Source organism: Thermobia domestica, chromosome 1 (assembly GCF_964235325.1).
Source record: "Thermobia domestica chromosome 1, izTheDome1.hap1.1, whole genome shotgun sequence".
Classification (NCBI taxonomy): Eukaryota; Metazoa; Arthropoda; class Insecta; order Zygentoma; family Lepismatidae; genus Thermobia; species Thermobia domestica.
This window is the reverse complement of record NC_137454.1, coordinates 59,122,506-59,147,728: the sequence shown is the minus strand read 5'-3', so window position 1 is coordinate 59,147,728 and position 25,223 is coordinate 59,122,506.

Genomic DNA, 25,223 nt, shown 5'->3' with positions numbered 1-25,223 from the left:
GTGAGGATATGTATTGAGCACCCTTCCTATTAGAATTTTTCACACTACTATTAAATAGGCGTTTGAAGGTTACTTCTACATTGTCATTACTATCGTCATTGCTTGCATTTGTTATTGTATCATCGAGTCAGTAAGTATTTCTTAACTTATAAAATGTTCAATGAAAAGTATTTTAAATTCGGATGAAATTGATATAGGAACTTACTGAAATAATCTTAATAGTGACGGCGCAAATTTTAACTAATTGTGTGGACGTAAGTGGAGGGACAGAAAAAAATTGGGAGATAGCAATTTTTTGTATACGAAAGGGTAATTTTATATTACTTCAATTCAATAGAACTTATCTGAGGCGGGGGTAAGGCGTCATCACCGAGGACGGACGCTCGTCCTCCTATTCCCCTCTGGTTTTGTCACTGATTCTTAACTTTTACATAATTCGAGGTATCGTAAACGTATTAGGGCATGAAAAGTGGAAAGGTACCGCGAACAAAATGTGTGTACGAAACTTCTAGGAAAACTAACAAGAGTAAGACGGACAAGACAGTCAGGTAACACATGATAAAGTTATAAGTTCGTATGATAGTAAGTTCAATAGTGGATTAGTTCAGGAATGTAAGCACACTAAGGATATATTCTAAAATTTAAAAAAAAAAAAAAGAAAAAGGAAAAAGATTAAAGTAATAGGATTGTTAAAAATTACAACATATTCTTAATAATTACACTCACAAAAGCTGTGCTCTCCCATGCAGCATACATACTTTAGTATTTTCCAAAAACCATAAGTCATACACTCAGAGAATATGTCTATCGTAAGGGAAGTTCCCCCTCAGAAAATTTATTCTGCTCTGAGGCCAAAATAAAATAAAATAAAATAAAATAAAATAAAATAAAATAAAATAAAATAATAATAATAATAAAACATGTGTATCTCTTCTTTTTATAAATTCTAATAGCATTCCTCTTACTTGGACAATGCAGTACGATTTTTGTTTGTTGACGTAATTTACTTGATTTTAGCGAATTTTCCTCAGTCAACTTTTGATCAAATATCCCAGGAATTCTTCAGTTTCTTTGGGGTTCACCCTTGCGCCACCACATCGAATTGTGCATTAATCGAACAAAGAGAGGAAAGTCGCTGCTGTTCAGTTCCAGATCAACCTGCCAAACGTACCCAGTGTCTGAGCCAGACTGATTGGTAAGCACCTTCCCAAATTGTTGGATTATATGCGTCTAGTTACATAGGAAACATAACGTCTTTAACTTCATACTTCATAACATACATTTAACTAAACTGTCCAGTTGCCATAGCCATATGTTTGGCAGGTTTATCTGGAAATGAACAGCAGTCACTTTTTTCTCTGTAAATCCACGACTAAAAATAAAACTTTTTCTTTTACTAGACTTTGATCCGATATTTCGTTCTCGAGTTATGGCCGTTTTTTGTATTTTTCCGACAGTTTCGGCTGGTCATAGGGCCAAAAGGAAGCACCCAGGTTGCCTATACTTTTTGTTATATCTTATGTCAGTAATCAGCTCCCAAACATTGTCAATGTTGTTTTGAAACACTCTGTGTAGTTTTAATGAAATGTGCTGCTGATATATGAAAGTAGCAGACACTCTTTATGAGATTGTTCTAGTTAAACGTATCTGTGACTTACTAGCAGAATATAAGCGGTGAGAAGTTAACAGAATAGAAAACAGAGATTTCCAATATTGAAACCAGGTTATTGATTTTCTTATGTACGAAAGATTAATACATGGAGTATTTGTTTTCTGAAATGTGCGTATGATTTCACGATTTCTTAGTGTTGATGGTTAAAATACTAGTACAGGAACTCCTTCTTTAGTGCAGGAATTCACTTTTTGCATCTTACCGCCATTTTAGACGAGGTGGGATTAGGCGAGATGGGAGGACATCGTTGTGACTGACCAGTGAGATACACAGTTAACGTACTCAGCTTCTCTCTCCGCAACTTCATCCTGCCCTGCCTCGCTCTGCCTCGGCTTGGCTGGCCTTTCTCTGGTCAATATGCGGCCGGCCTTAAAGTGTGACCAGCCCTAATCACAATCTATCGATGAGTACAAAATGTAAGTATATATGAATGCAAATTTAAGGACATATTTCCATATTATATACTCTTGAAAATTACATTTCATTATCGGCAAAAAACTTATGTGCTGTCTTACGTACTATAATTCGCTGAAGTTTCTTCGCTCATAAAAAAATGACACTATCGATTGTCTTGAGGTTTCGAAATTTGGATTCTGCATAACAAAATACATCGAATCCATGCCCTGGGTCCACAGAACTTTTATTTGTATGTATGTGTGTATGTGTGTATGTATGTATGTATGTATGTATGTATGTATGTGTGTATGTGTGTGTGTGTGTGTGTGTGTGTGTGTGTGTGTGTGTGTGTGTGTGTGTGTGTGTGTGTGTGTGTGTGTGTGTGTGTGTCTGTGGTTGTGTAATTACTGAACTGGTGGAATGAAGAAAGTGGGAAGAAACGGTAGATCCCTGAGAAAACCCACACATACCTATCCACTACAACATCCACTTGGCACGGGCTGGGATCGAACCAGAAATCCTACATACTAGAGGTGAACGTCATACCCCTGAACCACCACGGCCTAACGTGTGTGTCTAGTATAATAAACTAAATTTTGGGCTTATCTCAACAATCTAAATTAAATTTTAAAGATAACTCTAAATTAATTAAATCAATTCACAGAGTTGATGTTTTTGTATTCAGGTCCTATTTAAAATATTTACACGAATTTACAAAATACAAAATCTAAATATTTACAAATAATAATTTCGGGGTTATACCTGTAATTTTGGTATATTACAATTAGTAATGTGTAAAAGTTACGTACTACTAATTAATGACACCTACATACATGCCAATGCACTTGCATCTAATTCATTAAACATTGTTTTCTCCTTCCGTGACTATTTTGCTCCTTGAACTTGTGCTTTGTTTGTTTGTTAGAGAGTATGTATGTGTAGTGCCTATGTTTTATGTAGGACATACCAATACATGGAGTCAGTCACACGTGAGGAAATGTGGTCGCTCATATCAAACGGATGCTGATTCAGACAGTCAGTCATCCCGGCGATTGGAATATATAACGTGCCGGAAACTATAAACTGAAAAAAAAATGTTAATCAGTAGAATGAAGAGAATGATACCTATTTTGATACCCTTCTTACAAACTAAAAACATTACAGGGGCGTATGACTTTCCTAGTTGCAAATGGTTTGTAACTGAATATCTGTTATGTTGTCTAGTGGCGGTAATGGGTGCATCCCAGGTGCGCAGCAAGAATGTTTTGTTGGGAGGGTTCCATGGTTTGGGCAGTTTCCCATTCTACAAGCTACAATGTCTATAGTATTCAATGAGTACTATTCTGAAACCGAAAAGTCAATAAGAAGTTGTAAAGTACTTTCACCTATATTTTTAGAAAAAAAATGATAGAACTAGTTATATATATATATATATATATATATATATATATATATATATATAAGAAGAGAAAAAAGTGCAGATGTAGTGTAAATTCGAATATTTTTGCTCATCAATCATTTTTCTACTAAACAAGTAGTCTTACTAAGAAAGTGTACAGTTATGTGTTAGGAAGTTTTTGGGGGATCCGGAATCGGTGGACACCCTGTGTGGGTGCGCTGCTGGAGCGTCGTTCCTTCAGAGAGTAGGATTGCAAATTCCTTCTGTAGATTGCGAAGTCATTTAGGACATGGAAAATATTCAGGATGGCAAATTTTGGTAGAGAAGAAAAAAAAAGTTTGATTTGAAATTATTTAAAGGCTGTTCGCAACAATATTGGATCACATAGTATCATTTGTAGTAATTCGCATACTAGAAATTATTTTACCGAAATTTAGTTACCCAAAGCAAATTTTTAGATTTTTTTAAAAAATATAATACAATAATATGAAGTGTGAACCTCCATTTCAAGGTCCTCACATTTCTATCGACAAAAATATTTTTTTAAAAAAATGTATTTTTGCTGCTCATTGTGATCTTTGTTTCAATCTTAAACATTTAGAACTCAAACTACTGTTGTGATGATATGGCCTTTAAAAGTAAATCAGTTGATTGTTCATTTCTTGTGCCTTTATAATTGCACGAGCAGACTTTAAAAAATTCTATATGGTGATTATTCTGGAATGCGAACAGTTGTCTTGTAGCTTCAGTGTAGTAGTTATTATTACTGTCGCATTCAGGGATAAAAGTGAGGGGAACGCAAGGAGATGCCGTCCCCCAACCTCCAAAAATATGTGCGGCGTTCACCCAGTTTCTAAAAAATTACTAGCAAAGATTGGCAGGGGGACGGCATGACGTTATGCCGCTACCTGCCCAGTGATGAATATTTTCCGGAAAATTTTCCGATTCATAAAAACATACTCCACTTATTTCTACATCGTTGTTTACCCATGATGTGAGGTGGAAATATTCTTCTATATTTTTCCGGAAAATTTTCCGTCCTAAAAAATATCAGTAATCAAGTAACAGTTCCTCAGGAATCATAAAATTGATTGAATTCATGTATATAAATGTTAAAAAGTGAAAGATCGTTTAAATAATCTAAAATTTTTCATGGGTCAGACAATTTTCAGTACTATGTAGGAACAAGTTAAACAATTTTTCATGAATCGAAATATTTTCTGTCTTATATGGAAAAATTGAAGAACTTTTTATGAGTCGGAAAGTTTTCATCATTTTGAAGCTAAAAGTAAAACAACTTTTTGTGAATCGGAAAGTTTTATTGCTCTGTAGAAACAAGTGAAAGGAATTTTCATGGATCGGAAAATTTTCATCACGATGTAGAAATAAGTGAAAAAACTTTTGATAATCCGGACAATTTTGGATATTATGTATAGTGATGTTAGGTGGAATATTTTCCACTATCTTTAACTGCACATTTAGCTATGTTTTTTATTTTGTAAATTAAAATGAAAATTACTTGTTGCTTTTAGAACGCAGCGCTAATAGTGCAGCTTTTTATGTTTCTTTTATTATTATATTGGAAGAACAACTACACAAATTAGCTTCCTTATTAGTTAGGGTCTATATTTCACTTTCTCTTTTGAATGAATATATGAATAAAGAAATGTTTATGTCCTGAAAATGGTCAGTATTTGCTTTCATGAGTTACTTAAACTCGAATTTTGGCTAGTCAAAAATTTACAGTAGGCACTTTATATTATATCTACTTATTTATAATTGTTGCAGTATGTAAATCTATAAAAGTAATAAAGCTATGAGAAAACCGTCTTATGCGTATTAAACTGACGAAATCTAATATTGCCAGATCAAAGGTGGATTCTGAGTGAAGAACGCATTGAAGTTTTTGAAACACTTTTGAAATGAAGAATCGTTAGATTTTCACTTCTTGAAACTTTTAAAGACAATATTTATTACCAATAAATTTTACGTCTAAACAACGATGTACGAATAAGTGGATTATGTTTTTATGAATCGGGAAATATTTATGACTTTTAATAAATTGAAATTTTAAATAATAGAATGGGATATTTGTACTCTACGAACTCGATGTATGTTTTCTGCACATTGCATACACACACACACACATACAGAGAGAGAGAGAGAGAGAGAGAGAGAGAGAGAGAGAGAGAGAGAGAGAGAGGAGTTGAATTCAGTTGATTTTGAGTTCAACGTCCCTTTCAGCAGCGAGACTATATATGACGGGACCAACGGATTAACGTGGAATCCGAACTACATGAGGTCCCGCTGGGAATCGAAGCCAGGTTTTCCATGCCAAAGGCGCGTATGCTAACCGCTTAGCAACGAAGGGGTTCGCAGAGAAAGAGAGAGAGAGAAACACTGTGTAAAATTTTACTTCCCAACTTGAAATATCAGAAAATTTTCCGGTTCCCGAAAGCTAATTCGAAAATTATAATTTGTTGCTGACTAACTTTCCCCTAAAGAAATTCAATTTTGTAGCTCTATGTGCAGTTAAATATAGTGGAAAATATTCCACCTAACATCACTATACATAATATCCAAAATTGTCCGGATTATCAAAAGTTTTTTTCCACTTATTTCTACATCGTAATGAGAATTTTCCGATCCATGAAAATTCCTTTCACTTGTTTCTACAGAGGAATGAAACTTTCCGATTCACAAAAAGTTGTTTTACTTTTAGCTTCAAAATGATGAAAACTTTCCGACTCATAAAAAGTTCTTCAATTTTTCCATATAAGACAGAAAATATTTCGATTCATGAAAAATTGTTTAACTTGTTCCTACATAGTACTGAAAATTGTCTGAGCCATGAAAAATTTCAGATTATTTAAACGATCTTTCACTTTTTAACATTTATATACATGAATTCAATCAATTTTATGATTCCTGAGGAACTGTTACTTGATTACTGATTTTTTTTTAGAACGGAAAATTTTCCGGAAAAATATAGCGGAAAATTTTCCACCTCACATCACTATACATACCTTTCCCCTATCTTTTCAGATCCACTTTTGTCCCTGGTCATATTCATGTAAGATACCTCCAGTAGTGTCAGCTTCTGAGTAATATATACGAGTCCAGTAGTTCTGCTATTAATTATTTTGTTTAGCATCACTAAAAAATTATATTTTCACTTGCCCTGATCAACGACAATTCCCTTCTTTCTTTTTTTAATTTTTCCTTCTAACATGCCTTTTATCGCATTTTTAATATAGGCATAATTATAGAGTGTAGTAATAAGAAAAGCAACCGTTACTACAACCAAGTATAAGCACTATCTCAATTTTCGATTTTCTACGTTTGAATGTTAATTTTGTTCCGATACAGGATTCAGCTCCTCCAATCTCAAGGCTATATGGCCTCTATTGCACAAATGGCAAGTAATAGATCACAAAATATATTGTTTTTATTTCAATGTAAATTCGGTGTAAATCCGACCAGTATGACTTGATATATACTTAAACTTCAAGACACGGATTCATTTTACAAAATCTCACTTATATTTCAACATGGAAATTCCCAGTAAAGACCTTTGGGGAATAGGATTTTAGGATTTTAGGATATACTCGACTAGATGGTACATGAATACAAGTAAAGTATTTTTTACAAGTGGTTAGATTATTTTTGAAATTTTGGAATACGAAATTTGATTGAACTAAAGGTGAGTGGAATGAAAATTTGAAGCATGTGTGCTACTTATGATATACATTCGAGTATAAATATATATTTACTTTCTAGTTTAAGTTCGGCGCCATATTCGTAAGTATTCTAATGTTTAAGTAGAATCCTATAGTCATTCAGAGGAAAAATTGAAACGAAACGTGAGCAAACACCATACAGTACAACAAACTTATAGAGGCACTGCATATCCTGCCTGTATATTCACGGTAAAGCATCATATACAACATATGCCACCATCTTGGTATATGAACAATCCTAAAAAACGACCTGTTGTATGGTAGACCAATATGGTGACTTGTCAGATGCTAATATGCTCCACTTTTATCACATTATAATCACTATTAAGGAAGTCTTATTATGATTGTGTAATTTCGTTAGTGAATGTATGTGAATTGTAAAAACACTTTTATTGAGTAAAAGTATTGCAATTTACCGCTATGAGGTAGGCAATCTTAAATAGAGACCGAAAATGGGACATAACTGGAATGTCAGACTATCAGGTGTCAGTCACTAGTTTTATCCTCAACATTCTAATATCTTTACCCATAATTTCTCTATGTTACGTCATCATGAGGGATTCAATGAGAAAGCTACTCGCAGTACGAGCTGATGTTCTATATATATTGATGTACTGTCTTCAGCTCAATTGTTCGTCTAGATGTAGGAGTTATAGTATACTATTAACTTGAATTTAAATAAAGAAAACTGCAGTGAAATATATCCAGATAAAATACACTAGTACATCAATAAAATCAAAATATCTTTTAGTTCTTGGTTGGATTCGAGTTAACCGTCTCCTTCAACACGAAGGCTTTATAAGACATGGACCCTAATAATAAGAGTTTATGCTCGTGCATTGTGCATGTTGTTGGTTACAGATCAAAATGTTTTTCAAATCCAATTAAAGCAAGTAGATATATCTCAAAAGACAACACTACATATAACAGGGGTTAAAACCCTATACATTTCATTTTTGCTACAATTTCTTTACTTTTTGAACCCTTCCTAAGTTAGCGGTGATCTACAATCCTGCTCCTCTTCGTACGAACAGAACAAATTCATTATTTTTAGTTTACTCTTTTGTATTGTAATTGAGCGGAAAACGAATGCGAGGGTGTTAGAAACAGTAGAGAGAAAAATAACAATTTTAAATATTATTAAGAAGAGGAAGAGAGATTGGTTGGGGCATTGGCTAAGAAGGAACTGTATCATGAGGGACGTGCTAGAGGGTATGGTGGCAGGAAAGAGAGGGAGGGAACGAAGAAGACTATATTTAATGGACGATATCAAAACAGAAAAATCGTACGTGAAGACGAAGAGGTTAGGGGAAGACTGGAGCATAGAAGCTTCTTAGTTTCAGCAAGTGATTTGCCAATAATGGCAGAGTCTATGATGATGATTTTTGTATTGTAAATTCCGAATCGTTGTGTCTTACAGAGCTATTTATCCGATTGTTTAATTAGAATCCTTGACTATATAAACAATTTTGTAGTTATTACTAAACAGTGTTTTAATAAAACAATAAATTGACATTGAAATTATAATATGTTCCATTTTCTCCTCCCCTCCATAAAATAATACCTAGTTCTATAAAGTGAAAGACAAATTCTGAACAAAGCATATACTATTTAATAAATAATATCGTTACAGTTTCGGCAAAGTATCTTTGCCTTCATCGGACACATTACCTTGCTTTGGTCAGAATTTGTCTTTTACTTTACACAAGAAGTTCCAAAGATAAAATGATTGGTGTTCAGATAGAATTACCTAGTTCAGTTTTTTTAAAAAATGACTGACATCTCTGTTATCCTCAAACATAAACAAAACGCAAGTTCTGATATTAATTAATTTCAACCAACCACGTCTGTCTGTAACAGTATGATACCTCCATCGAAGAATGTAACCGTAATAATAATAATAATAATGCTTTTTTCATCTTATTCTTTTTAATGTATTTATTTTGCAATTTCATGCACTCTCATCTCGTCAAATCGTTAGTATAATATGTAATGAACGTTACGTGCATCATAACACTAAGATCCGGGTTCCATGACTATATTTAACAGCAGTTTGCTACAGGAAAAAGTTGTTCTGCAGGTTGTTAGGAAGATTTTTTTCTTTTTGTATTTCTTACTTGACTTAATTACTTCCGTTATTCTGTATGTTTATTACACTTAGTTCAAGGGCGTATTATAAACAAATTTGCAGAAGTAAAGTTGTTTGTATAAATAATATTTAAAGTTAAGTTTTACAGCGCAAAGTACACTTCAATTTCATGTTCTTATTTGCAGTATTAGCATTAGATGAAAATCTGCTTATTTCTGTAAATAACATGACTCGTCTTATTATTCTGAAATATCTTAAGTACGTATTTATTTCTAGCGTTCGACACAGTGAATTCTGAAACATTGTTTTTCTTTTTATTTACTTATTTACTGCTCCATGAAATACCATAGATGAGGGGTTCAAAAAGCCGAACCGATTGACTCCATTTTTTTTTTTTTTTTTTTTTTTTTTTTTTGAGTTCTGTACATTTTTGACTTGGAAAAGATACATTCTTGGCAGAAGCAAAATCGATTAACTCCATAATTTAACAATTTGCCAGAATGCATAAATGTTCTGATCACTCACATTTTAATACATTGTATCTAAGTTACTAAAATGCTCACTACTGAAAAATCTCGTTTCATGGAGTTAATCGGTTTGACATCTGAACGGCTCATGATTAAGTTTATGTTAATTGTTTGGTTACTGGATCGTTCTTTTGCTATTAAGAGACACCTAAGTTGATTGACGAGGAAGGATAAACTGATAAAAAGGATCCCAAACTGTAGATGCATATTCTAATTTTGATTGTATAAATGCATCATATAGTGATAATATTAGTATTTTTAAAATAATGACTTGACCTCTTTATAAAACCGAACATTTTATATATATATATATATATATATATATATATATATATATATATATATATATATATATATATATATATATATATATATATATAATGTTGCAGATACCAAGGTGAAGGTAGTCTAATGACAATTACAGCCTTCCACGTCAATCCGTCTGGTACCTAGAGCAATTTAGAGATGGTGCATCGACTTGAACACTACTCCAAGGAGGAGGTGCGTGGTGTTCTTAATTTCTTATGGGCCAAGGGACAGAAACCATCTGACATTCATCGAGAATTGGTAGAGGTCTATGGAAAGATTGTTGTGTCGCAGAAACAAGTGCATGTGTGACGCAACGCATTCGCAAGTAGTACGAGTACTGTGACAGATAATGACACAAGTAGCAGCCCAGCAACGTCCGACAGGAATGCGTGAGAGATGATTCGTGAAGATAGGAGAGTGAGGTTGCATGACATTGTAGACACATTGCAAATCTCATATGGTCCAGTGAGCTGTATGGTCCATGACCAAAAACAGCTTCGAGTGGGCATTTCCCAGACCCACCTCACACAATATACCCACGAAGGAAACTCGTTCTTCATCGCATCATAACGGAGATGAAACGCCAATACCCCTATGGACACTTGACTCAAAACACCAGAGCATGACTTGGAAACATCCGTCGTCACTGCTGGTCAAGAAATTCAAGACAAAAACATCTCCCAAGAAAACAATGGGACTATTAGGGTGTTATTCATGTGAATTTCTAGCAAAGAGCACAAATATTACTGCGGGCACGTACTGTCAAACCATGGACACACAGGCTGAAAGTAGTCATATGTCAGAAACGGAAAGGGGTACTACGACAGGGTGTTGTTATTGCACGATAATGCACAACCACATGCAGCCCAATGGAGTCGAACAAACGTCATGAGTTTCAACTGGAAATTTCTTGATCATCCTCAATATAGTCCTGATTTAGTTCCTCCTGACTGCTATTTGTTTAGACGTCTAAACGAACACCTTCGTGAGTGGTGTTTCGGTACACTGGAAGAGGCACAACAGGTTACGGTTACCTGGTTAGGGAACCTGAAGCAACATTTCTTTGCAAAGAGCATAGATAATTTGATGCCACATTCGAATGCATTCTTGGACCGCAACGGTTCCCTTGTTGAGTATTAGTGTGATATCATGTGTCAACCATGATACAGTTTAAGATAATTATTTATGCACGTTTTTCAGTAAATCGAAAATTCGCCTTACTTTTTGGTACACCTTTAGTCACATGTGTTGGCTTTAGTCACTGATCACTGTGCTACTTACGCCGATCACTGTGCTGATCACTGTGCTGTTCAAAGTGCTACTTACGACCAAAAATATGAAATCTATTACAGCTCTCTCCTAAATCTGAAATGATAACGTTCTAGCATTAGGTAATCCATATTAAGGTGGGTGTAAAACTAACGATCCACAACGCATGACAGCAAATTTCATCTATCCTTTTTTAATATACTGTAGTTTGTAAGAAACAAAATATTCCCAATTTTTAAATGAAATCTGAGAGACAAAAGTTCACATATATTTCGAAAATGTTAATAATAATCAGAAGGTGAAGCGTGCCCTTTAAAAAAAATCAAAAGACAATAGAGGTGAAGAAAAAATCAATATTTTAATATTTCAGGAATCCGCAAAAATCAGTCTGTTTATTCTTCGTTCGTCGGTATGTACATACACAGACCCTAGAGTCCTCTATTCAGCATATTGACATCAAACATCAAATTTTAAAATTTAAGAGACTTTAAGAAATGAGGGTGGAGACCGAATTTTCCTCCTATCCGCAGGCAATTGTTTCACGTTTCATAAATACACATTCCATTAATAATCCATCAATCAGTGTTCCTCCCTACGAGACTAGATTTTGGACTGTCTCGTCTCTTCTCCAAAAGGTGTAGTGAAAGTGCTTTCTTGTCTCGTATTTCGTCACGATAATTCCTTCTCGACTCGTCTCATGGGGAATACAACCAACAGTATCATATAATTCAGATCTCTCACAAAATTTACCAAAAAAAAAAAAAAAAAAAAAGAGTTCACTAGGGTAAATTTTATTTGCACTATTTTGCCGAAAACGAATCCAGTAATATTGTTCATATTTTGTTTAAATAATAATGAAAGAGCATGAGAGAATTTATTTTTCTAACAAAATTCCAGAAAACAGTTTATTTATGGGGACAGAATTATCTGTTTGGATGATTTCTCCAAAAGGGATTTAATTATGTTTACCTCTCTCTCTCTCTCTCTCTCTCTCTATATATATATATATATATATATATATATATATATTAGAGTGGTCTTTAATTTTCGATTTCCGAATTTCTTTGCTCCCAACCCCTAAATTGGTTCCATGTCGGACCAAATTAAACCGACCCCCAAGCGACCTAAACTTCTGATTACATTTACAATATATAGTATATGGCAAAAGTTTCGTATAGATCCTTGTAACTTTGAAACGACAGATAGGAAAGGGATCATATTTTGGATAGAGGTAATGGAGGTAGATCCACACACCTGAAACTGGGTAGTACCATGATGGCGACCATCTTGAAGTCCGCCATCTTGGATTCAGAACCAAAATTTAAAATAGAAATGGGGTCTTGTGACATATCGTTTTGGGGTAGCTTTCCACCACAAACACACATATCCGCCTTTATTTCCCACATATCTGATCATGTAATAATTAACATGTTTGGAATATAAATATACATGTGGATCATTTTCTGTAACGATACCAAAATACGCTAGTGTCTAAGGTTTTGGTACCCCAGCTGCAAGTAGCATAGAGAAGGTTGACAGACTGGTGATATTGGCAACTTTTAACGGCAATGAACAATTATTAGGCATTCCTGAAATACCATCATCTACAGGAGAAACACAAGCTACAGCTATTTATGAAGCAGTGGAGAATTGGAGTATAGAGCACAAAATACAGGCGTTGTGCATGCTTCAGTACAACTACAAAGAACGTCGGAAGAATAAATGGCGCTTGTACAAATTTTGAGAAAAAGTTTGATCGTGATTTACTATACCTACCGTGCCGACATCACATATTCGAATTAGTTCTTCAAAGTAGTTTTCACGCAGTAATGGATGGTATTATTGCTGCTAGTACAAGTTCCGGACCTGATGGCTTTTGTTTGAGAGATTTAGACAATCCTCGTTGTCCATCGACGAAAGAAATTATCGCACAATAACGTAGACCTCATGCAGCCCGATGGAGTCATACACACATCATGAGTTTCAACTGAGAATTTCTTGACCATCCTTCATCTCATAGTCCTGATGGATGATGATACGGAAGATATCCGTGTTAATATCCTGGAATTTATGCAACAGCTACATCAGAAACACCAAAGAGATAGCTATGATGTTTCTCTATGGTGTTTCTGGTGTATCTGTTATTGATACCTGGTGTATCTGGTGTATCTGTTGAGATGGCTATGATCTTCCTAGGTGGCACCCTTCCACAAGGAGTTTCATTTCACACTTTTGGAGCTGTGAATCATGCTCGGTGGATGGCAAAGGCTATATATGCGTTCAAAATATATTTGTTCCTAGATCAATTTGAACTGACAAGAAAAAAGAAGAATTTAGTCAAGAGACTGCATTTTCTTTGTTCTAATCTATTCATAAGCTTGGTTCCTTGCACCAATGGCTGTGAAAGCTCCGTATCACGATTACAAGTTTTTACATAAATTAATAGAGTGCAAGGAAGTAGATCCAGAAATTAGTAATTGTGATGAAAAAGAAGTCGCTAAGTTTCAAAGAAAAAGAATTCTTAGACTTCGTTTCCGCAGATTCAAAGACATATTTCTCAAGATTTTCTATAGATATTGATTTTCTAAGAAAATGTCCATCTACTTGGAAACAAGATGTCAACTTTCAAAGTGGATTCGAGATATTGAAAGACGTTATGTTGGTGAACGATGTGACAGAGAGATGGGTGAAGCTGATACAAGAACCAAGAAGCTGATACAAGCTGAATCAAGTACGAGAAAGAAATACAATAGGCTACATATTGCAGATCGTCAATGAACACAGAAAAAATAATCCAGGTGCTACAAAAATGGGTTTAATCAGGCAGTAAAATTTGGCTAGTTATTCACAGCCTTCATCTTTATTATTACTGTTTTAAACCTTCCTTATATTATGTATATTTACGTACTTAGTGTAAATAATTTCAACATCGGTTAGTATGCGTTAGGACTGAATGTGCTATTATATAATAACATAGGCTTTCTGGTTACTTTTATGTGCCTATTTTTAAATACTTATGTAAACTATGAAAAAAGACCACATTGAATTATATTAAACAGTTATTATAAAGGCAATAATTATTACAGGATCAGAGATAAGTTGAAAATAAAGACGGATGTGTGTTTGTGGTAGAAAGCTACCCCAAAACGATATGTCACACGGCCCCATTTCTATTTAAAGTTATGGGTCTGAATCCAAAATGGCGTACTTCAAGATGGCCACCATCATGGTACTACTCAGTTTCAGGTGTGGATCTATTTCCACTACCTCTATCCAAAATACGATCCCTTTCCCTCCAGCAGTTTCAAAGTTACAAGAGTCTATTCCACACTTTTGCCATATAATATATACAGGGTGTTTAATATACAACGCAACCCGGAGTTTGGGATAGTAAAACTTTTGAACCTGAAGCGATACACAAATAATAGTTATATCAAAATGAAGCTTTGTTCATGCACATATTTTTAAATTAGGAAGCAACGATTGAAGTGCACTAGGGACCACATAGTGTTGCCAGATGTAACAGATTGTGTAAATCTTTTTTTTTTTTTTTTTTTTTTTTTTTTTTTGCAAAATACGTAAATTGACTCAACTCATACGTATGGATGTTCTGTCGTTCATTTTCAGTTTGTTTAGTTAGAATAGCTTACAAACTATGGAGCACAAAACATAATTTTTCTTTTCTATCGATATATATACAGTGGCGAATCCAGGATATGATCAAGGGAGGGGCTATAGCCCCCCTTGGATCCGCGCCTGTATATATACATGTTGATTAATACTGAATGCAGTTCCTCCACGATAGTGCGGTGATGCTTTAAGATCATGCAGAGTATTATTGGCAGCTTTTTCTCTTTAAATGTGCAAAGTTACAAATCACACATGGACAAGTTAGGAGACCGCAGTGGCCACAATCATTTGCTAACAGTTCCTCTTCTCAAATCATTTCATGAATCCGTGTCGGTGACATGCATGCATGTTTCTACACGAATAATTGCCCCCTTGTCCCATGTTCGGACGCCCATGGTTGCCCATGATAAAACTATTTAGTTTGCATATGTATAATTCGGTATTTACAGTTGATTAAAAATTTACACAGTCCATGTTCCTGATAGCACGCACAAAATCCCACTTTTCTAATAGTGGCAGTGGCTCTTTATCAGTAACATTATGCTTTTCAGAAGGCCAGTATCTCGTATGTTGCGCATTCATATAACCGGACACTGGAGCCAGAATTTGTCCATCATAAATTATAGCAATATGTTCAAAATCTTTCCCGTCAACAGCAATCATGTACAATAGTGTCGAACATTTTTTTCAGTTTGTGAATATGTGTAATTTTGGTAGGCAGAGATTTCAATTCGTGATATGCCCACTTGTGAGTCCTTGTGATAGATAGTCTTTGAGTTGCTGATTGTTACAGATGACTTCAGACGTGCAAACTATTGGAAGCCTCAGTTTCTTGGGATTGGTATCAGATTCGGTTTCACGTCATTCCCGTAGTAGAATACAATGTTAAACTATACTCCGCGTCACCCAAATTGGTGTATGGCATCAGCCAATAAGCTCGCAGTGCGCTGTTACTAAATCTTGAGCGAGGAACCTAATCATTCATAATTGATTTTGTTCGTATTTGTAGACAGTTATGAATGGTTAGATTCGTCACTGAAGGTTTGGTAACAACGCACTGCATTGGCTGACGCCATACGCAATATTCGGGTGTCGTGGAGTAGTGGTTTAGTCCCTAACTTCTCAGCGAAGACCACTTACGTTTCCGTAATTGATCCACTTTGCGTATATAATTTCCCACAATCACTTTTCGTTGCTGCACAGAGAATTACCTTTCTGATGTGTCTTGCATATAGCAAACGACACATATTGTTATATCACTTCATGTTATGTAGAACGTAGCTTCTGAGCGTACAAAATAGTTCTAACTCACGACAGTAATAATGAATGTGTACGATCTCAGCAATGAGTATAAAGCAATTTCCAAGATAGGCCAACGTCCTAAAGTGCAGCCGCGCCACTTATTCGTGGCCAGCCTTTCTTCCAGACAGGTTCTTGGAGAACACTGCCATCTGAAGCTGTGAGAGTGCCTCCCCGGAGGAGAACAAACAATAAGTCTATAAGATAATAATAAATAGAATAGTACCGTGTAAAAATAGTGTGTGTTCCTCCGAATACTAATGAATGTCTCCCCGGAACATTTTTTTTTCTGAAATAAACACTGTCCATGGCGTAAACTGTAGTTCGTTTTTTCATCAAATTTTGTTTATACTCATTTATGAAATATGAAAAATAAAAATCGTTGTATCCGCTTTCGTAAAAATAATCCTAGAAAATACAAATCACTCTCATCTGGAATAAACTATCTTTGCTGGAATCTTGTTAGAAAATAACTTTTCTCATATTATTTGGTTGTTACTGAAACAAAATTTTTACAGCCGTTTTCGAGAAAATACATTACTCATAGGTTCCTTACAACTATATTGTCAGGCTGCAACTCGAGCATTCTTAATAAATAAATAAATGAGAGTAAATAAAGTTTTTCGTTACAAAGAGGTAAAACACTTGACATTCAGTTATTATGGTTATGGTTTTTGTCAGGGAGACTTTAAGCCGTGCTCTCCAGCCTCTTTTGAATAATAACATAAATGGGTTAGATTACAATTGAGAAGTGTTGTTTCTATTGCAGTGTTTGACTGGTACACTCTGTTTCAAAATTGATTCAACTTATTACTACAGTATAAGACTTCATGGTAATATATATATATATATATATATATATATCGTATAAAGGTCTTCTGGATTTTATAAAATATATTTTTAAATTCTAAAATTATGCGGCACACTCTATTGTTCTACATAAGACACCGGAAATCTGGTATAAACTTTATATCGCAAGATTGCAAATAAATGTCTATGAAGGGAAACCACAGTTACTCATCTTATAGGCACTCTATTTCTAATTTACACTCTATCCTACCGCTATGCTGCATATATGCATATATATATATATATATATATATATATATATATATATATATATATATATATATATATATATATATATATATATATATACGTTTGAGTGTTTCTAATCAGGATTCTTGTTTATTTTTCGCACACAAACTATAATTGTGCGAAAATATCGCATTCAGTGCTCTGTAATCACCACAACTGATTTATGCATTCACGTATGATTCTGTATCCGGGATTGTACCTGTTCTTCGAAGTTACTGAGGCCATAATTTAATTAAATTTGACAGTAAAATTATGTCATATATGCCTTCCTAGAATGAACGCTTGAAATGCCGTCACAGAGCATGCTTCCTCCCCTCTTATCCGGCATGTGTTATGAGATCGTGTGCTCATGAAATCATCCCCCATTCAGCCAGTGCAGGTAGACACGAAAGCTGGGGAAACCCTAAAACACGGCCTTGAATGAAGGTTGTTCTGAGTGCGGGAAGTTCAGGTAAGAATCTCTCACTTAATTGTAGCAAACAAAACGGATTTCTTACCCTTTCTGTTACCGTTGCTGAGCGTTTGTGATTCATTTTGTTTTGACCTTGGTTTTCATTGAGAGTTCTTACACTTTAAATTGATTTGGCTTTTGATCAAAGTGTTTGTTGCTATTGCTAACCATCTACCGTTTCCTTCAGTTGCAAATGAATGACTAATGGAAAAAAGATGACACAATACACCAAGACTTGACTACGTTCTACAAAATGACTTGGAAGATGCCGCTACCACTCCGAGTGTCAGGTCAAGGTAGCAAACTCACGAATATATTTCCTAAATAGAAACCAAAAGTTTATTTCATAGCCCAAGATGAAGGAGTGTATTTTTTATTTTTTTGAAAGGAAGAAATCATAATGTCGATTATCTAAGATTATAGATATACGCATTCTAGTCGACTTAAAAGAAATGCACATTCGTTATTTACATGTTCTTTTGAGAACAATGTGGGAACTATTAAATCAACAGTTTTATTATTATTATTATTTCTTTTTTCTTGACGTAGAAAGAACATAGTTCTGTTTACGTACCGAAAACCGTATTAATTTGTTCAAAAGACAAAATCTAGTAATGAAATAGCACTTTTGACAGCTAGTTTCATAGATATACCTCATACGCGTATTCATTTTTAAAATTTTATTTTACTTTTCAATGTTTTGCTGATCAAGGCTATTCAGCTATCGAAAGAAAGTACTTTTTTGATCCTACGAGTTTCTCTTGTGTTGCAGAACAGCTTTTTTGTATTTGTTTTGCAGACGATATAACTATCACTGTGAAATCTAAATCTGAATTGAAAATCAACGCAGCATTTGAACCTTAAAATTAAAGAAAGAAAGAAGGGGAAAAAATCAACGATATTTTAGCATAAACTAGCATAAAATATAAGACGAATATATGTAAAAAAAAGAAAAAAAGAAAAAAAGAAAAGAAAGAAAAGAAAAAAATAAAAATCTTAAAATTACATGGAACATACATTGAGTTTTTATGGTAATGGGCAGGGATTTCCCTATATCTCCCAAACACTCCCCAGAACTTCGAGGAACACCACTTAGGAAATTCGCTACACACCCACCTAACACCTACCAAACTTGAGATTACAATCATTAATTAGCATACTCAGTAAAATTTTGTCAAACTTCCTTACTTCTTCGAAGGACTGCAGATTCGTAGCAATTGCAGTTTTCAGAAAGGATCTGTTTGTTCATTACCACTTCCAATTTTAATTTATTTTGTCACTCGGTCGAAAAAGTGTAACACACTTTTTCAGGCCAGCCACACTAATGAGGTTTTCCTGGGTTTTCCTCATTCACACCAGGCAAATGCCGGGGTGGTACCTAACTTATAGGTCCCAGGCCGCTTCCTTTCTTTCAAAATTCTTTCTTCCTTCCCTTTCTCCGGATTGTGTGCTCGCCGAGCGACGTCGTCCCTCAAATAGTGACGGGCTAAATGGCCTTAGATGCTGAAAGCCCAGACATCTAAATCCTAAATCCTTTTAATTTATTTATTTACTAGCAGAATGTCCGTTCTTCGCACGAGGAGAATACGTTTCATTTTGGACATAAAGGGCTGAATTTTTATTTAAACGGCATCGGAAGTGTCACTATTCGTCTTAGCGACCCCGATATCTACGAATTCGACAGTAATATCTGTCATTTTGGACCATTTTACACATTCCTCCTTCCCTAAGTTGCGGGGCTCAATTTGGATGTAAAGGGCATAGGAAGTATCACTGTTCATCTCAGCGATCGCGAAAACTATGGATTCTACACTAATATCGGTCATTTTCGTTCCCTCTCCTCCTCTTCCTCCCCTAAGTTGCACTGTCGAAGTAAAATAAAATCTATTCCAGGCCTGCACCCTCATTTAAGTGGCAAATTTGATTGAGATCGGTCTCGTGATTCAAGAGTTATAAGTTTTGTTTATATTTATATCTACCCTCCTCCCTCTCTCCTATGTTGTACCGTCAAACTGAAATAACATCACTTCCAGTTCCGAACGTCATCTTTGTGGCAAGTTTGATCGAGTCGATTGGTCGGGTGATCGAAGAGTTATTAAGTCACAAACATAGTATATATAATTGAAGATTTGACATCTGCCGCTCCCATCACCTGGATTTTTCTTCGTTCAGTTTGTCTTCGAAGAGTCAGCTAAAGATAGATTTTTTTTTTTTTTAAATGTGCGTCTTCTTGATTCCTGAAAATAAACAGAAGGTAATCACTGGAATGTTGAACAAGACAAGCTGTAACCCTCGGTTTCTCTCCTTTTCAACGAGTGATGAAAAATAAATTATTCCGGTGTAACACATCTCTACTCTGGTTATCAGAGAGTGAATATACTTTCGAGTGCGATTCTTTAGGACTGTTTGCCATAGTTTTCGAGATTATGAAGAGAACAGGAAATGCACTGGAAAACTATTTTTTCAAGAAGAAAGAGAAAGTATGTTTATATATCTAACACCCATTTCATATATGAAGTAAAAAAAATATGTATTTTTAAAATAGGGGATATAAAATTTAGATTTCTATTAGATTTTTAACTGCTAATTCAAGCACATTATTTCGATTTTATCAAGTAGATAATGAAAAAGATAGGCAAACAATGGATACCTTTGGTAGAAAAAAAAAATATGGCCTTTAGGGATCTATTGCTCAGGCCGGGATATAGAAGCAGTCGTCCAGGGCCTTTGCTATGGTACCATCCAGGGCATTTGCCTGGTAAACCTGAGAAACCCTGGAAAATTTCAGTTAGGTAGGTTGTCGAGTTCGAACCCACGTTCCGCCGCAGTCCTCATTGCAAATCCGAAGTTAGGTACTCGAGCCATTGGACCATGGAGATGGGTAGGTTGCGTGTTGAGTGATGTCAAAGACAAAATCAAACCTGGTCATATCAAAGTAATCGAACTGCAGTTTATTGATATTAAATCATTAGCTTGATATCCGAAAGGTCCAGTGTTTATATCCTGAACACGGGACTGACATCTTTAGTCAGGTTTTTCTTGGTTTGTGAAACAAATGCTGAGATTGTGTCTAAAAAGGAAACGCAGGGTTACATACTTTCCCCTTTACAGTGGTGTACCCAGACCAACTTAAGTGGAGGGCAAACGTTAACGTAGGAGGTTACAGAAATACAAATGTCTGATCCTCAAAAAGAACTCTTTCCCTCCCCTTCGTATATTTGGTAGTGTAACAACTTAGAGAGCAAATCTACTTTCTACGCGTAAAAATAGATAGTATATGTTTACATGTACACAATAGGTAGACTATTTTCGGCTTAGACATGTAGACAACAACGTAAACTATAATGGTTGCCTAAGCTATGACTTGTGACTTGAAAATTGAAATTTATAATTAAACATGTCACGAAAAGTAAACGAAATGTTTGGAGACCTTAATTTTAAGTTAACAAATGAACTCGGAAAATATTATGCATTCTGTAATTACTGAAAAAAAAAAACAGCCGCTTCTCGACTTAACGCATTAAAATTTTATTTTATTTTGTGACAAGTGAAAAGTGACAAGAGGGCAAGATGTAATGTAGATAACTGGTCCACTGTACGTGTAACATTACAAATCCCAGTATTTCTTAAGTACAAGGACCGAAGTGGTGCGAAATGCTATTACTCACAAATTATTTTAATTTATTGTTTCTGAAGCAAATGAATTTACTTCGCTTGAATAGAAAGCCGTACAACACTAGAAGCTGCCTCGTTGCCCTTGTCAAAGCACAAATAAAGTAGAAGTGAATATATTAAAGGCGAATAATCTGAACAAGGGGACACTAAGCCAGCACAAGGGAGTAGAGAGTGACCCACTTTATGAATACCATTGAAAAAATAATAATTATGCCTACTGATGTGCAAGAAATGAGGAAAACCAAAGAAGGAACTCTGAACGGTTGCCTGCAAGATAGGCAACCAACGTTACGCCGTATACGTTTTGGCCCTCGCAAATAGTCAGAAGTCAAAGATAAATTTTGAGTTTCTGACTTGTCATGAATGGCTCTACATGACAATATACTCTCATAATCATACATCTACCAGAAACCATTAAAAGATTTACTGTTCAACAACGTATTGGACGCGACATATATGTGAATGTTATCGAGAACATTAGTGAAAGAAAAACTTCCAGCTTTTACTTATACAAAAAACATCCACATTCACTGACAAAAACTCAATATTTTGTGGAGATTTGTCTGAAGCTTTCTTTTTCGCGAACATCTCTAGCTGGAAAGTGAACAATTTGAAATTAAGAGAGTTTCTGGGAAATTATTCAGATGAGTCTACACTAAGAAAGAAATACTTACCTCGTTATGAGAACACAATAAAAGGAATAAGAGAACGAGTTTCCGGAAATAAGATTTTTGTCTCCATTGATGATACCAGTGATATGGAAGGTCGTGACGTTGTTAATGTAATAGTGGGTACGTTTGAAGTAGCTAACCCTGATGAAATACTCTTGCTCACAACTGAAGTTTTAAACGCGACATATATGTAAGTGGAACTATTCAGGAATATGTCTTCTCTTCGGTAGATCGATAACACTCCTGTGGCCTGAAGGGGTAAAGTATGATGATGTACTACTCTTTGTGACTGATACAACGCCTGACATTGTCAAAACTCCCAGTGCAGTTAAAGCATTTTACTAGTAGATGATACTCGTACCTGCCACTTGTCTAACTCACGGTTTCCATAGAGTGGCGTAAGAAGTTAGAACCAAATTCTACGACGCCAAATTCTAAATTTCTGCCGGTCACAAAGAAGGTAGTACTTGTTGTGGCTCCGTCATACAGCCAACTTTTCAAATTTCAGGCTCCAGACATACCTCTTCCATTACAGCCTACCATTATGCGCTGGAGTATGTGGATCAATGCCTGTGTGTACTACTGTAACAACTTTCGTGCGGTGAAATAAATAATAGACTCCTTTGAAGCAGAAAACGGCAATACAAAGCATCCGAGAACTGATTTCCGATAGCAAAATGGCGGGAAGACTAGCATACATCAAGGCACATTTCGAATGCTTATTGGCAACTATTACACTTTTTCAAAAGAAAATGAAAAATGGAATGAAATCTTTAAGTTTTAAGTTATGCTTGCTAGGCTAAAGGAGAAGCTCATGATGAGAAATGAGTAAAATGTTAGAATGAATAAAGTGGGAGGAAACGGGAGAACCCTGAGAAAACCCAAGCACACGGTGTTTGTCCATTACAAAGCTCACTTGGCACGAGGTGGGATTTTCAAAAGAAAGCTGTGCCTTTCAATACGATAATCGATATGGTTAGAACAACTGAAGGTGTTTTAAAGAATATTCTAGTGATATTGGCATATTTATATCAGACAAAATGAAACGTCTTTTTGATTAAAAAAGAACTCAGTGTGTGAAGTGTTGTATTTCATTAATCGGGTATTTAGAAGGGAAGACTTTAGCATGCCAGGCATCGAGGGGAAACTTAAACCGTGATGTAGTGCGTTTCAAGTACAACCCCTATCGTATCCGTAGATGTGGAAAGGGTTTTTTTTTTCTGTGTACAGAAATATGTTTGCCGACGATGGAAATTCCTGTTTCTTTGAGAACCTGTGAATAATCACTGTCATCTACTGTAATGCAGAATAAGGGGTAAGAATTATTTTTTGTATAATACTCTGATATTTGTGAATTCCTCCCAAACATATTGTGATCCATGAAGTAAGTGTATGTAATGAAAATACTGTATATATAATATTTTCAATAAGCATACTGAGTTGTGTACAAATTTTAGATCATTTTTCAGAATTTTTAGTGTCATTTTTCAAAGGTTTTTAGGTTATCAAAATCCAGGCCCTGCTCTAAGTCATCTGAGAAATTTTGAGCTTGATGGTTTATTCGTTTTTATCTGCACGTATGTACAGAAAGAACGTCACTCTACGGACATCTAAAGTTTCAAATGTGTACGTAGGTAGAACAATGAATAGCAACTGGAGTACAGAAAGATTAAAGATGCGGATGCCGTTAAAAAAAAAAAAAAAAAAATGCCCTGACTTTGCACTAATGGATGCAATATTTTAACATTATCCCACAGATATATGCAACCCACAATACAGATGTTGCAATTTGGTTGCATATTTTTGCAATAGACAAAAAAAAAAGCCTAGTTATCTGGCATTTGGCGTCTTGAATAGTTTGGTAGATAAATCAAATGACGTACGGGGCTACGCATGCAGCTCTGAAGATAAATGTGTGGTATACCCTTAGGATAACATCTTTTATTTCATAAAAATTGGGTCTCGAAACACCTAAATGGTAATTCCTCGAAGCAAGCATCTTTAAATTGGGAAGTAAATTGGATAACAACTAAGGGATGAATGGATGGATTCGAGTTTAGCTTCATTTTCAGCAGCAAAGGTATACGAGAGGACCTACAGCTTAACATGGGATCCAGATTGAAAAATTGCTCGCATTTAAAACCTTCAATATTGTTAGTGTTTCAAAAGGAAAAAAAAATAAAAATCAGGCATAGGATCTATACAAATCGATAGATCTAATTGAGGTGAACATAGTGATATGGGTATGTGTAATTCCTCATGCGTAGTTTTTGAGCAAATCAAGAAAAACTTTTTTGGAAGCCTAAAAATTTATGTTGTACGATAACCATGCTACCTATTAAGATGAAATTGATAATGAAGTATACCCTCATCAAAGCAATAGAACAGTACACATTATGTTAATGAGATATAGCCCAAAATTATGATTAGCTCTTAAACTTCAGTTGTAGTTTAACAGCTGAACTAACTGGCTTGCTTTCAGACAGGCGCGCACCCAGAATTTTTTCTTGGGAGGGTTCAAAATTTTGGAGAGTGTCCATACTACAAGACACTACGTAATGCAATATTGAACTGGAGATATTGTACACCCCCCCCAAAAAAACGATAAGTAAGTATTAAATACTGTACCATCAATATTCTTAGAAAAAATATAGAACTAGATTTTTTTTTACAAGGAAACAAAGAGTAGATACAAAATCAAAATCTTTATTCTACATCAATCATTTCTCTGCTAAACAAATATAGTTTTATTAAGAATTGTACAACTTTATGTCGACTTACGAAGTTTTTTTTTTGGAGGGGGGACGGGACCCGATGAACCTCCACATGGATGTGCTCCTGCTTTGAGAGTAAATTTTGATGCGTAGTTTTCGAGAAAGTCGAGATAAAAGGTAATGTTTATGGCGTTAATAACTATAATAAGTATGTCATTCGTTGCCAACTTCAGCACTTCATACTTTTGAATCTCCTGGAATTCTTTAATTGTTTACTTATATAC